Raw genomic sequence first — 14487 nt, 5'->3', positions numbered from 1 at the left:
TTCTGGCCAATATTTATCCCTCAGTCACCATCAAGAAACAGATTATCTGGTCATTATCATATTGCTGTTTGTGGGAGTGCGAATTAGCTGTTGCATTTCCTGCATTACAACGGTGACCACACTTCAAAAAGTACTTCATTGACTGTAAAGTGCTTTGAGATATTCTGTAGTGCTACATAAATGCATGTCTGTCTTTTTTTCTTTCTTCCTTTGGTATTTGTCCTGATTTTTGGGTAGACCTCCATCCTGGGGGCCAGAAATCCCCATTGAAACAAGTAGGAGCTCATACACATTGCAAATCAGGAAATGATGTGGTTAGAATCCACCACCATTTTCATTGTAGCCTGCCTGACTGCGGCCTGTTCCCACTAAGAGTGATACAAGTTGGTAGATGGCCATTTCCAGATAAAATGAAAGGGATTCTCAGCTGAAAAGCTGGCTGAAGCTTTGGCAGAGATTTTATCCTGTTGTGCATGTGCCCTGATGTAATAAATTGCTGCTGGTTTTCATTCCCGTTGCTAGTAGCCATCTCTTTTATTTACAGGACAAGCATGACACGGCAAGATGCAGAACAATAATTCCTCAGGTCCAATACAGCATTGTCTCATTTGTGTAATTGCTTCTGCAATATACATTAGTATCCTTAAGGCCTCTTTGCATGAGACTGCCAACCCGCATCAATACTATCAATGCACTATCAGGCTATGTCTGCTGGGACAAAAACAGAATTACCTGGAAAAACTCAGCAGGTCTGGCAGCATCGGCGGAGAAGAAATCAGTTAACGTTTCGAGCCTTCATGGCCCTTCGGCAGAACTGGAGCATAGTTAGAAGAAGGGAGAAATATAAATTGGTTTAAGGTGGGTGGGTCGGGGGGGGGGGGGGGGGGTGGGAGGGGTGGAGAGACACATTGAGGGTGTGGTGTGGTGATTGTGGAGATGAGCAGATAATCAAAACATGTCACAGACAAAAGGGTCAAAGAGGTGTTGAAGGTGGTGGTATTTGTCTGAGAAAAGTGCTAATTAAGAATGGAAGACAGGATATTCAAAGTACAGCTCTAGTGGGGGTCTAGAGCTGTACTTTGAATATCCTGTCTTCCATTCTTAATTAGCACTTTTCTCAGACAAATACCACCACCTTCAACACCTCTTTGACCCTTTTGTCTGTGACATCTTTTGATTATCTGCTCATCTCCACAATCACCACACCACACCCTCAATGTGTCTCTCCCCCCCACCACCACCCCCCCCCCCCACCCACCTTAAACCAATTTATATTTCTCCCTTCTTCTAACTATGCTCCAGTTCTGCCGAAGGGCCATGAAGGCTCGAAACGTTAACTGATTTCTTCTCCGCCGATGCTGCCAGACCTGCTGAGTTTTTCCAGGTAATTCTGTTTTTGTTTTGGACTTCCAGCATCCGCAGTAGCTTTTAGCTTTTTGTTTTTATCTTTATGTCTGCTGGGAAGTGGCTATCGACTGCCCAAATAGGATTCTATACCTATTAAAGTGAGACACCTCAGGTCTGAGAGTTGAAAGACCACCAGCAGGCCAATCCAGTGCTTTCATTTTTTCCCCTGTTATGGACAGGGGAGAGATGATAGGCATGATTCTCCTCCTTTATTCACCTATCCACTGACTGAAAACTGGGTTTTTTAAAAAAAAAAGTGTTTAACTCCTTTTAATTCAGTTTCACAGGAAAGGTTGTTTGCATCTTAATGACATTGCCAAGACTTTTCTAGACATGAAAATTTGCTCAGTGTTTTTACAGTTCCATGTGTTGGCAAGAAAAAAAAGTCACCTGACCTCTCAACTCCATTTTGTGTTACATGAAAGTTCCCATTTCAGATTTATACTTCATAAGTTCATATTTATAGTTCATAAGTATGTGTTGCATGCGAATGACACCCCAGAATCTGGAAATTTCATCAATGGTCTTCGTTCCTTACAATCCCAAGACAGTACATGTGTATGTATCTACATTATTAATGGAACTCTGCCCAACCATAATTCACTTTCTATGATCTTATTGATCTGTTAACTGAAGCCATTAATGTTTTCCAGTTCTTAGTTCATTATCTGAAGCCAATGATGAAGCTGAAGCAGTGTTGAAGTAATTAATCTGTCTTACTTCTATAAAGTACAACCTCACAAAAATTACTAATATCAAATTTTAAAAAAATATTGTTTTCAGTCGCTGCTGTTTAGCCCCTGGACACTTTGGATCTGTTTCCAAGTGCACAGTTGTTCCAGATCCTTCCTATTTCTAATCCTGGGATTGAGAGAGAACATTTTATTGAGGAGTAGTAGAGATAAAGAGTGAGAGAAGTTGTGTGAGTGACAGTATCTCCCTCCCTCCCACCTTAACAGGGCTTCTCCATTTCTTCCTATGAACAGTGTGGCTGTGAAACTCAGCTCCTTGGTGCCTGTTCTTCAGTACTACAAGTGTCATTTTGTTTTCAAAATGGCATCGAGAACGTGCACGCCCATTTCTGGTTTTGGTGACAGGGGTTGGAAACACAAGGAATGACTGCTGGAAGTATGAACAAAAAGCTGATCATGACATCAATTTGACACCAGTGCTGCCATGTTGCAGCTCAACGGTTCTGCTAAGACCCTCTTTTAACCTCACATAGCTGAACATATATTCATCAGCATTTGGGACACGCTCTCTGGTGAGTACTGGAGAGCTGCTCCAAAATGGTAGAGACATTGGAACCATTGCTTCAGTACTCCTAACATCTGCTTGATAATGCTTTTTATGGCAGTGTGGCTCTCATTGTACGCATGCTGGCCATGTGTGGAGAGGCGTCATGAGCCTGGTGTAGGAAAGATGGTCTGGTTTGCTGTGTTGATTGCTGGAACATAAGAACATTAAGGAATAGAACAGCAGTAGGCCATTTATCGCTTTGAGCCTGCTCCACCATTCAATAAGATCATGGTGGATCTTCTACCTCAGCTCCACTTTCCCACAGTATCCTTCATTCCAAAAATCTATCAATCTCTGTCTTGATTACACTCAACAGCTGAGTCTCCACAGCTCCCTGTGGTAAAAAAAAATCCACAAAGATCCACAACCCATTGAGGAAGAAATTTCTCTTCATTTCAGCTTTGAATGGCCACCTTCTCAGACTGAAGATAAGACAGTGGTTATGTCATTGCACTATTTAATCCAGAGGCCTGGGCTAATGATTCAGTGATCTGAGTTCTAATCCCACCATGGTTGTTAGTTAATTTAAATTCAATTAATAAATAAATCTGGATTAAAAAGTTACTATCAGTAATGGTAACCATGTAACTACTGGATTGTCATAGATGCCCACCTGGCTCACTAATGCTCTTTAGGGCAGGAAATTTGTTCTCCTTACGTGCCTGGCCCAGATGCCTTCCACTGCCTCCTCTGCTTCTCCCTTCTATTGTAAGAGAGAGGGCAGAATGTCAGTGATTGTGTTGCAGGGCGGTTGGGTGATGTGTCTACCATAGGTCTATAGCTGGAGGTATGTGAAGACAGCGAGAGGTGGGTGTGAGGTTGTCAGCATTAGGTGTGTGGAGGTGAGGTGGAGTATTTGAATATTCGACTTGAGTCCTGAGAGCCAGGGAATGATCCTGATTAAGTGTTGGGGGTGTGGTGCATTGAGCAGGGTGAAATTTGAGGTAAAGATGCATTCACAGATGTGAGAGATTTTAAAAAAATTTCGAGCACTGCTGTTGTGTCCTTGGGGCTAGATTCTGGGAATTCACTTTCCAGCCTCCTGCTCCACTGTCTTTGCGGGACGATCTATGAGAATTTCCTGCCTGCCAGCAGGAATATTGCCTCTCTCCTGGACTCCACATTTATCACCAGTGCTTCCAGTGCAGTGTCACTGAACCTGAGAGCCCAGACCCTGGCCTGCTGAACCATTTTCCTGCACCTGCGGTCTTCCACTCTCATTACCAGTAGCCTTCAATTCAGCATTGCAGCTTCTCTTTAATAGGTAGTCTGCCTTTAAGGGGAGCTGGTTGGATCGCATGGCTCCCAAACAATGCTGCCTGCCACCCCCACCCTCCCTACCACTGAGTGCAGAGGCCACAGGCAGTGCTTAGGAGAGGAGTACAGCATTGGATCTGCTACAATTGTTCAGAGATGGCTACACAGGTCACACATGAATCACGACTTTTTCACTCAAAAGAACAGGGCTTACCAATTTCCAGTCAATGTACAACAATGAGATCACCTCTTATTCTTCTAAATTCTATGGAATATGAGACTAGTCCACTCAAATTCTCCTCACAGAGCAAATTCCTCATCCCAACAATCAATCTAGTGCACCTTTGTTTCATTGACAAAGGAAAGGAAATGAAATCTGTACATGGTATCCAGGTTTGGTCTCACCAAGGCTCAATACAATTGCAGTTAGGTGTCTCTATTCTTGTACTCCAATATCTTTGTAATAAAGGCTAACATACCACCTGCTTTCCTCATTGCTTGCTGTACCTGCACGTTGACTTTCTGTGATTTGTTCCTCTGAATGCCAACATTTTCCAGTCTCCCACCATTTAAAAAATATTCTACCTTTCCATTTTTCGTTTGGAAGTGGATGGTTTCACACTTACCGAGGTTATATTCCATTTGCCATGTTCCTGCCCACTCAATTAACCTGTCTATACCCCTCTGCAGCCTCTTTGCATCCTCCTCCCAGCTTATTCGTCGACCTAACTTTGTGTCATCAGCAAACCTGGATACGTGACACTCAATGCAGAATGAACACACCATGAATGCAGTCACAATATTCAGTGACTAATAACCTTTGTGATGGTGGTGCATCTCATTATTGTAATGCAGAGCCCGCAAAGCCGCTTGTGTGTAATCAGTGGCACCCTGCACCATGGGAAAGCCCACTATCCTGGCAAAGCGTGCTCTCTCTCTTCCAAGGGAAGACGATGAAGTCCTCTCTCATTGCATGAAGAACCTCTGACATTTCATTGCTACAGCACTGGACAGTGAACCAGGAGATGTTAGATAGGTCACCTGTTCCAGCCTGGAAAGATCCAGACGTGAAGAAATTCAGGACCTAGGTCGCCTTGACAGTCACTAGCAGTGCTTCCCTCATCCTGCTTTGAGGCAAAAGATCAGGTTCCAAGATGTGCCAGAGTTCTGTGAGTATCTCCATCATGAATTGCAAAAGCCAAATACACTGTTCCTGGTTTAGGTGGAAGTAAGAAAAATGCTGCTGGAAGATCCTAGCTGGATAAGACCTCCTGCTGAGAGCCCTTTCCCCCCCACCCCCCAAACACTCCTCCTTCCTTTGTGAGCCCCTTCCTCATTATTTCCTCTGCACATTTCCCTTTTATGCTGTAGCCAAAGCTGGACTCTTACTATGGCACACATGACTGCAGCAAGTGGTGTGCTCAGGGGCCTTGCAATCACAACTGCTGCCTTCCTCACAAGCAGCACCACTCAGTACAGATTTCACCAACTGTCAGCAACTCTTCTGCCTAGGATTCCCACAAAATCAAACAAAGTGAGCGGAAAGTAGTCAGCAACTAATCTTCAAATTGCTTTTGTCATTCTTTCATGGAGCATGGGTGTCATTGGCAAGGCCTAGCATTTGTTGCCTATCCATACTTTCCCTTGAATTGAGTGGCTGCCATTTCAGAATCAACCATAAGTCACATGTAGGCCAGACCAGGTAAGGATGGTACATTTCCCTTCCCTAAAGGGTATTAGTGAACCAGATGGGTTTTTGCAACAGTCAACAATAGTTTCATTGTCACCATTACTGCTTTCAGTTTCAGATTTATTTATTCAATTATACCAAGCCACTCTGGCAGGATTTGAACCCGTGTCCCCAGAGCATTAGGATGGGTCTCTAGATTACTAGTCCAGTGACATTACCACTATGCCATCACCTCCCCCATATTGTTGATGATCTCTTTAAATAGCACAGGTGTGGGGTCCCTCATGCTGCTGAATGCTTGTTCAGCTGTGTGTGTTTAAGACAGGATGTTAACCAGTATGGTGAGCTCCAAAATGACAGCACCGGTGTCAAATCAGCTTTAAGATATTGACTGATGCCACATTCTTCAAGTTCATTATACTTCCGGAGCATGCTCATAATGCCATGCTAACGCCCTTACTGAGATGGTATTTGACGTAGGCCATGCGAGAAATGAGGGTGAATGGTGCATAGTTGGTACTAAAATGGCACCTGTAGCACCAAAACTGCATGAACCGAATTTTGCAGCCAAAATTTTTATATTTTGATGTCAATAGCAAACGATGCAATTTTGAAATACCAATGAACAATCAGCGCAGCATGTATTCTCCTTACATTATTATTTGATGTTGAGTGAGTTAACCATGGCCCGGGTGGCAACAGACTGCTTCAAAAAACTTTTAACAGTGCCTCTTAATTGATTTTTGTGGGGCCAGGAGGAGCATGAATGCTGAGAGCTGTGGAGGGGGAAGGCAGTTGGGATTTCCTGCCTTCTCCAATTGGCAAGATGTTTGCAGTGCAAAAGCAGCACCCCTCTTGAATTCAAGTTTGGTGCTAGCATGCAAATGATTTGGGCCTCTGACCATTTCCATCAGATGCACGGCAGGCATGCTCTCACTTTGTCCCACACAATGGAAGTTGACACATCAAAACTGGTCTCAGCAACTCTATAAAGTTTAGATAAGGCACAATTTTTCAGTTCTGCCTTTAGACCAGCTCCCTACACAGAGTCAAAGCTGTACAGTGAACTGTAAATAATTAGGAAAATGAGCTGACACTGGAAAAGTGCACCGCCAGTTCACTGTAGCATATGGGTGGCTTTGCAACAGAATCTAATCATTCCTGAGTGGACTGTGCCAAGTCTGAAGAACTGCTATTCTAAATTGATACCACATGTTATGTCTGCATTACATGTTTACAGATAATCTAGTTTAACTTTTCTATAAACAATCCTGCAAAAAAAGAGATAATTTCTTTTCAGGCAACATCTAAGTATCAACTACTCAGGGCAGAGAGGAATGGGAGCAAGACTCTGACACACTTCTTAAGATGTTGGAAGGTATTGATTGTCAGTTTGTTTTGTAATCTGTAGAGAAGAACAAGGGGATATAGCAGCAATTATTCCCTCAGCAAAAAGATATACAGTGGAACCTGCCCCCTAGTGAGTTAATGTAATAATGACAAACCCATTTAAAATTTGTTTAGTTGTGCTTTGTTGCTGTGGCGTGTATGAAAACCACAGACAATGCATCTACTTCATAAGATAAAGACTAAGGGCAGAATTGTCCCAGATTTGCACTAAGTAGGGCAGGAAAAAAGATATTTTACCTGCTGGCCGCAATGGCAGATTTTCGCGCCGTATCGTTCCCATCCCGCCTCATTAATTATGCATTCCCAGGAAACATGCCGGGTCGCTGGCGGGGCAGCCTCTGATTTGCCCGCCCTGCCGTCACCTCAGGCCTTCAATAAACCAGTTGCCATATTTAAAGGCCACCTCTGCACTCTTCAAAGAATAGGAAGCTGCTGCAAAGTCATGGCTACCAAAGGGAGGAAACATGCTGCCTCCAGATTTAGCGATGCTTCCCTCGAGTGTCTACTGGACACAGTGGAGGCCCGCTGCAAAATCCTCTAGCCCCACTCTGGGTGAAGGCCAGCAAGCAAGGTCACCGATCCTGCATGGGAGGTGGTGGCAGTGGTGGTCAGCGCCAATGCCCTGCAAAAGAGGACAGCCACCCAGTGCAGGAAGAGGATGAATGATCTCCTCCGTTCCGCCAGGGTAAGTCACTTTTCTCATCACTCTCAACTCACACAATCACAAACCCATCACATATCCATAGGGATCTCATTCACTGCCAGTTCAAGGGACATCACCATCCACTTATGCCTAGTACAAAAGAAAATGGTTGTGGTTGTTGGAGGTCAGTCATTTCAGCTACAGGACATCACTGCAGGAGTTCCTCAGGTTAGAGTCGTAGGTCCAACCATCTTCAGCTGCTTCATCAATTACCTTCTTTCCATCATAAGGTCAGAAGTGGGGATGTTCGCTGATGATTGCAAAATGATCATTGCCATCCACGACTCCTCAGATATTGAAGCAGTCCATGTCCAAATGCAGCAAGACCTGGACAATATCAAGGCTTGGGCTGACAAGTGACAAGTAACATTCGCACCACACAGGTGTCAGGCAATGACCATCTCCAGCAAGAGAGAACCCAGTCATCACCCCTTGATATTCAATGGCATTAACATCACTGAATCCCCCACTATCAACATCCTGGGGGTTACCATTGACTAGAAGCTGAACTGGACTAGCCATATAAATGCAGTGGTTACAAGAGCAGGTCAGAGGCTAGGGATCTTGTGATGAGTAATCCACCTCCTGACTCCTCAAAGCCTGTCCACCATTTACAAGGCACAAGTCAGGAGTGTGATGGAATGCTCCCCACTTGCCTGGATGAGTGCAGCTCCTACAATACTCAAGCAGCTTAACACCATCCAGGACAAAGCAGCCCACTTGATTGGCATCATGTCCACAAACATTCACTCCCTTCCAACTGACACAGTAGCAGCAGTGTGTACCATCTACAAGATGCACTGCAGGAATTCACCAAGGCTCCTTTGACAGCACCTTCCAAATCTATGACCACAACCATCTAGAAGGACAAGGGCAGCAGATAGGTGGGAACACCATCACCTGGAAATTCCCCTCCAAGTCACTCACCATCCTGACTTGGAAATATATCACCGTTCCTTCACTGTCGCTGGGTCAAAATCCTGGAATTCCCTTCCTAACAGCACTTTGGGAGTACCTACGCCACATGGACTGCAGCAGTTCAAGAAGGCAGCTCACCACCACCTTCTCAAGGGCAACTAGGGATGGGCAATAAATGCTGGGTCAGCCAGCAAAGCCCACATCCCATGAATGAATAAAAAATAACCTCTCTCACACATACCTTCATTTGCCCTACATGTGTCCGATGTCAGTGTGGACCTGAAGAGTCCTTTTTTTTGTCTGCACTTGGGTGCTGTGTTTGGCTGCAGTAAAGAGCTTCAGTTGGAGGTTGGTGACTGAGGGAGTTTAAGTGTTAAATTATATATAAAGTCTAGTCTTTCTTTAATTTAGCAATTAACTGAAAGTTGCTGTTAGGGTTGGAAGAAGGTCAGTTTTAGACCACAGAGGGGAGGCCAGTGAGAGCACTATAAAAGGGCACGATAAACAGAGGGCGAGACCGGAGAGGGGAGGCCAGCGAGAGCGGTATAAAAGGGCACGATAAATAGGCTGAGACCGGAGAGGAGAGGTGTACCCTCTCAGGCAGTGGAGTTTGAAGTTATGTCACGATTCAAAAAGTGATGCAACGCAGGAAGGCAGCTGATTGCTAAGTAGGGTCAGGTGAGTACTTCTACTTCTACTTTTTCTGCTAATTAAACTGCTGCAGTCCATTAGCTTAAGCAAAATAAGGTGAGGACTTTGGACTGTAGTGAGAGTGTTTGGAGTAAGACCCCTACCGTAGTTAGTATTTAAAGGGAATAACTAATGAGCTTAATCTAAAGGGAAGTCATGGCAGCAGAGCTCACACCCGTGATATGCTCCTCCTGCGCTATGTGTGAAGCCATGGACACTTCTAGTGCCCCTGGTGACCATGTGTGCAAGAAGTGTGTCCAGTTGCAGCTACTAGCTCACCATATTTCAGAGCTGGAGCTGCAGGTGGATTCACTGTGGAACATCCACGATGTTGAGATTGTTGTGGACAGAATGTTCAGTGAGGTGGTCACACCGCAGGTAAAGACTGAAAGGGGAGAATGGGATTGGGTGACCACCAGGCAGTGTAGAAGAAGGCAGATAGTGCAGGAGACCCCTGTGGCCATCCCCCTCTCTAACAGACATATCGTCTTGAATGCTGTTGGGGGGAAACGACTTCTCAGGGGGAAGCAGCAGGAGCCAAGTCCATCGCATCACAGGTGGCTCTGCTGCACAAGAGGGGAGGAAGAAGAGTGGCAGGGTTTTAGTGATAGGGGATTCAATAGTAAGGGGAACAGACAGGTGTCTCTGAAGCTGCAAAAGAGACTCCAGGATGGTATGTTGCCTCCCTGATGCCAGGGTCAAGGATGTCTCAGAGGGCATTCTGAAGGGGGAGGGCAAACAGCTAGTGGTTGTGGTACATATTGGTACCAATGACATAGGTAAAAAAAAAAGGGATGAGGTCCTACAAGCTGAATATAGGGAGTTAGGACATAAATTAATAAGTGGGACCTCAAAGGTAGTAATCTCAGGATTACTAACAGTGCCACATGCGAGCGAGAGTAGAAATAACAGGATATATTGGATGAATATGTGGCTGAAGAAATGGTGTAGAGGGGAGGGATTCAGATTCCTGGGACATTGGGATTGGTTTTGGGGAAGGTGGGACCAGTACAAACATGACGGGTTGCATCTGAGCAGGACCGGGACTAATGTCCTCAGGGCAACGGTATGCTGCTTGTGCTGTCAGGGAGGGTTTCAACTAGAATGGCAGGGGGATGGGAACCAGAGCAGGGAGACAGGGGAGGGGGAAACATGGATAGAAACGAAAGACAGAAAAGTAAGAAGCAAAGGTGGAAGGCAGAAAAAACAAGGGCGAGAAACAAATGGGGTCATAGTGCAAAATAAAGCTAAGATGACTAACAAGGTTAAAAAAACAAGTCTAAAGGCATTATATCTTAATGCACGGAGCATTTGCTAAGGTAGATGAATTAACAGCGCAAATAGATATAAATGGTTATGATATAGTTGCAATTATGGAGAAATGGCTGCAGGGTGACCAAGGGTGGGAACTTAATATCTAGGAGTATTCAACATTCAGGAAGGACAGACAATTCGGGAAAGGAGGTGGGGTAGCACTGTTAGTAAAGGAGGAAATCAATGCAATAGTGAGGAAGGATATTGGCTAGGAAAATCATAAATGTAGAATCTGTATGGGTGGAGATAAGAAACACCAAGGGGCAGAAAACATTGGTGGGGGTTGTCTATAGGCCTCCAAATAGTCATGGAGATGCAAGGGAAGGCATTAAACAGGAAATTAGAGACGCATGCAATAAGGGTACAATAAGGGACCAATATGTTGAGGGACCAACTAGAGAGCAGGCTATCCTAGACTGGGTATTGTGCAATGAGAAAGGATTAATTAACAATCTTGTTGTGCAGGGTCCCTTGGGGAAGACTGACCATAAAATGATAGAATTGTGCATTAAGATGGAGAGTGAAGAAGTTGAATCCGAAACTAGGGTCCCAAATCTAAATAAAGGGAACTGTAAGGGTATGAGGCATGAGTTGGCAATGATGGATTGGGAAACCTTACTAAAAGGGTTGATGGTGGATAGGCAATGGCTAATATTTAAGGAACGTATGCATGAATTACAACAACTATTCATTCCTGCCTGTCGCAAAAATTAAACAAGGAAAGGTGGCTCAACCATGGATTACAAAAGAAATTAGGGATAGTATTAGATCCAAAGAGGAGACATATAAAATTGCCAGAAAAAGCAGCAAGCCTGAGGATTGGGAGCAGTTTAGAATTCAGCAAAAGTGGACAAAAAGATTGGTCAAGAAGGGGAAAATGGAGTATGAGCGTAAACTTGCAGGAAACATAAAAATTGACTGTAAAAACTACTATAAATATGTGAAGAGAAAAAGATTAGCAAAGACAAATGTAGGTCCCTTACAGTCAGAAATGGGGGAAATTATAATGGGGAACAAAGAAGCGGCAGAAGAATTGAACACGTATTTTGGTTCTGTCTTCACAAAAGAGGACACAAATAATTTCCCAGAAATGTTAGGGAACCAAGGGTCTAGTGAGAGGGAGGAATTGAAGAAAATCAGTATTAGTAAAAAAAATGGTGCTAGAGAAACGAATGGGGTTAAAGGCTGAAAAATCCTCAGGGCCTGATAATCTATACCTCAGAGTACTAAAGGAAGTGGCCCTGGAAATATTGGATGCATTGGTGGTCATCTTCCAAAATTCTATAGACACTGGAGCAGTTCCTACAGATTGGAGGGTGGCAAATGTAATCCCACTATTTAAAAAGGAGGCAGAATTACAGACCAGTTAGCCTATCATCAGCAGTGGGGAAAATGCTAGAGCCTATTATAAAAGATGTGGTAACAAAACACTTGGAAAGTATTAACGGGATAAGACAAAGTCAGCATGGGTTTGTGAAAGGGAAATCATGCTTAACTAATCTACTGGGGTTTTTTGAGGATGTAACTAGTAGAATAGATAAGGGAGAACCAGTGGATGTGGTATATTTGGATTTCAAGGCAGCTTTTGATAAGCTCCCACATAAGAGGCTAGTGGGCAAAATTAAAGCACATGGGATCAGGGGTAACATACTGGCATGGATTTAGAATTGGTTGACAGACTGGAAATAGAGAGTGGGAATAAATGGGTCTTTTTCCGGATGGCAGGCAGTGACTAGTGGAGTACTGCAGGGATCAGTGCTTGGGCCCCAGCTAATCACGATATATATAAATGACTTGGATGAGGAAACGAAATGCAATATTTACAAGTTTGCTGACGACACAAAACTGGGCAGTTTTGAGAGTTGTGAGGAAGATGCAAGGAAGCTTCAGGGCGACTTAGACAAGTTGTGTGTGTGGGCAAACACAAGGCAGATGTAGTATAATGTGGATAAGTGTGAAGTTATATGCTTCAGTGTGAAAAGCGGAAAGGCAGAGTATTATTTAAATGGTGATATATTGGGAAATGTGGATGTACAAAGGGATCGGGGTGTACTTGTACACCAGTCAATGAAAGTAAACAGGCAAGTGCAGCAAGCAATTAGGAAGGGGTATGGTATGTTGGCCTTCATTGCAAGAGGATTTCAGTAGATGCAGGGAGGATGTTTCTCCTGGTTGGGGAGTCTAGAACCAGGGGCCACAGTCTCAGGATACGGGGCAGACTATTTAGGACCGAGATGAGGAAAAATTTCTTTACTCAGAGGGTGACCAACCTGTGGAATTCTCTACCACAGAAGGCTGTGGAAGCCGGGTCACTGAGTATATTCAAGAAAGAAATTGATAATTTTTTGGACATTAGGGACATCAAGGGATATGGAGAGAAAGCGGGAATATGGGCGTTGAGATAGAGGATCAGCCATGATCATATTGACCGGCGCAGCAGGCTTGAATGGCCGAATGGTCTACTCCTCTTTCTAGTTTCTATGTTTCTATGGTTCAGCTTGCAAAGGATGCCATAGGATTAGGGACAGTTAAAGTTTCCCCACTGCATCTCCATGATATGACCCTGTTCACAGAGCGCAAGCAATCTGCCATCAGCCAGATAGGAGTCAGCCATTCATATAACCTATGTGAGGATCTATGGGGTGTCCCCACTGCATGTCATTATCATCCTTCTGGAATGTGGAGACCACAGACATCCACTGTATCTCCAGACAGGAGCCTTATCACAGAGGTATCTATGGAGTGTCCTCACTGCATGTCATCATCATCCTCCACAAATCTAGCAGCTATGACGGCTTCCCGAGCGCGCCTTCCTCATCTGGCCAGTGCAATAGCCTCATCGCTGTTTTCCTCGCCTTCAAGGACCTCCTCACCCTCATCCCCAATGACATCCTCCTCATCAAAGGAGACATGCAGCTCGTCCATTGCCTCCTCAGCTAGCTCCTCTCCACCTATTGGTTACTACAGGTCATGTGATTATGTTCCTCCCCCTTTAACTCGTCTATATATATTATAATTTACAAGTATATTTTTTCATGACAACATAATACTTAAACTGGGTATGGAATTTACAAGTTCAGTCTTTCAGGTGGTTTCCTGGTACGTGTGGAACGTTGCAGCTCCACAACTTCAGATGCTTTTTCAGGAACCTCCTTTTCCGGAGTTGCCTGAACATCAGGTGCTTCGGTTGGCACTTGCAGTTCTTCATCCTCACCTCTTACAGGAACATCTGACATGTCAGTCCTGGGTTGAGTATCCTCAATAGGAAACGCAGACCCAGTCATGATCACTGGTGGAACCATATCTTGACGATTTGTCTCTCTCTTCCTTAAATGGCCCACATGTTTATGGATGATCTGGCCTTCCACCTCCACGTGGTAAGGCAGTGGTCCAGTCATCTCACTTATTTCACCCGGTAACCACTTTGGTCCTTCCACAAAACTTTTCACTTATAACGGCTCTCCCACGGTAAATTTCCCCTTGCGGCTATGCCAGTCATGTTTGGTTTTCTGGCTTTCCGGACTCCTCTCCACTTTCCCCTCTAAATTCGGCATTATTAAACTCAATCTCGTCCTGAGACAGCGTTTCAACAATAACTCCGCAGGTGTGACACCTGTTGTTGTGTGAGGGGTGGTCCTGTAATGAAAAAGAAAGCGTTCCAGCTTGGTTGCCAAGGAATCGCCAGTTAACTTTTTCATACCTGCCTTGAAAGTTTGAACCTCCCTTTCAGCCAGTCCATTTGAGGAAGGTTGCATGGTGCAGTCTTCACGAGTGATTCCGTTGAGACTGATAAACCGTT

The sequence above is a fragment of the Cetorhinus maximus genome, chromosome 3, assembly GCF_964194155.1.
Source record: "Cetorhinus maximus chromosome 3, sCetMax3.hap1.1, whole genome shotgun sequence".
NCBI classification, from domain to species: Eukaryota; Metazoa; Chordata; class Chondrichthyes; order Lamniformes; family Cetorhinidae; genus Cetorhinus; species Cetorhinus maximus.
Note: the sequence above shows the minus strand (reverse complement) of the source record.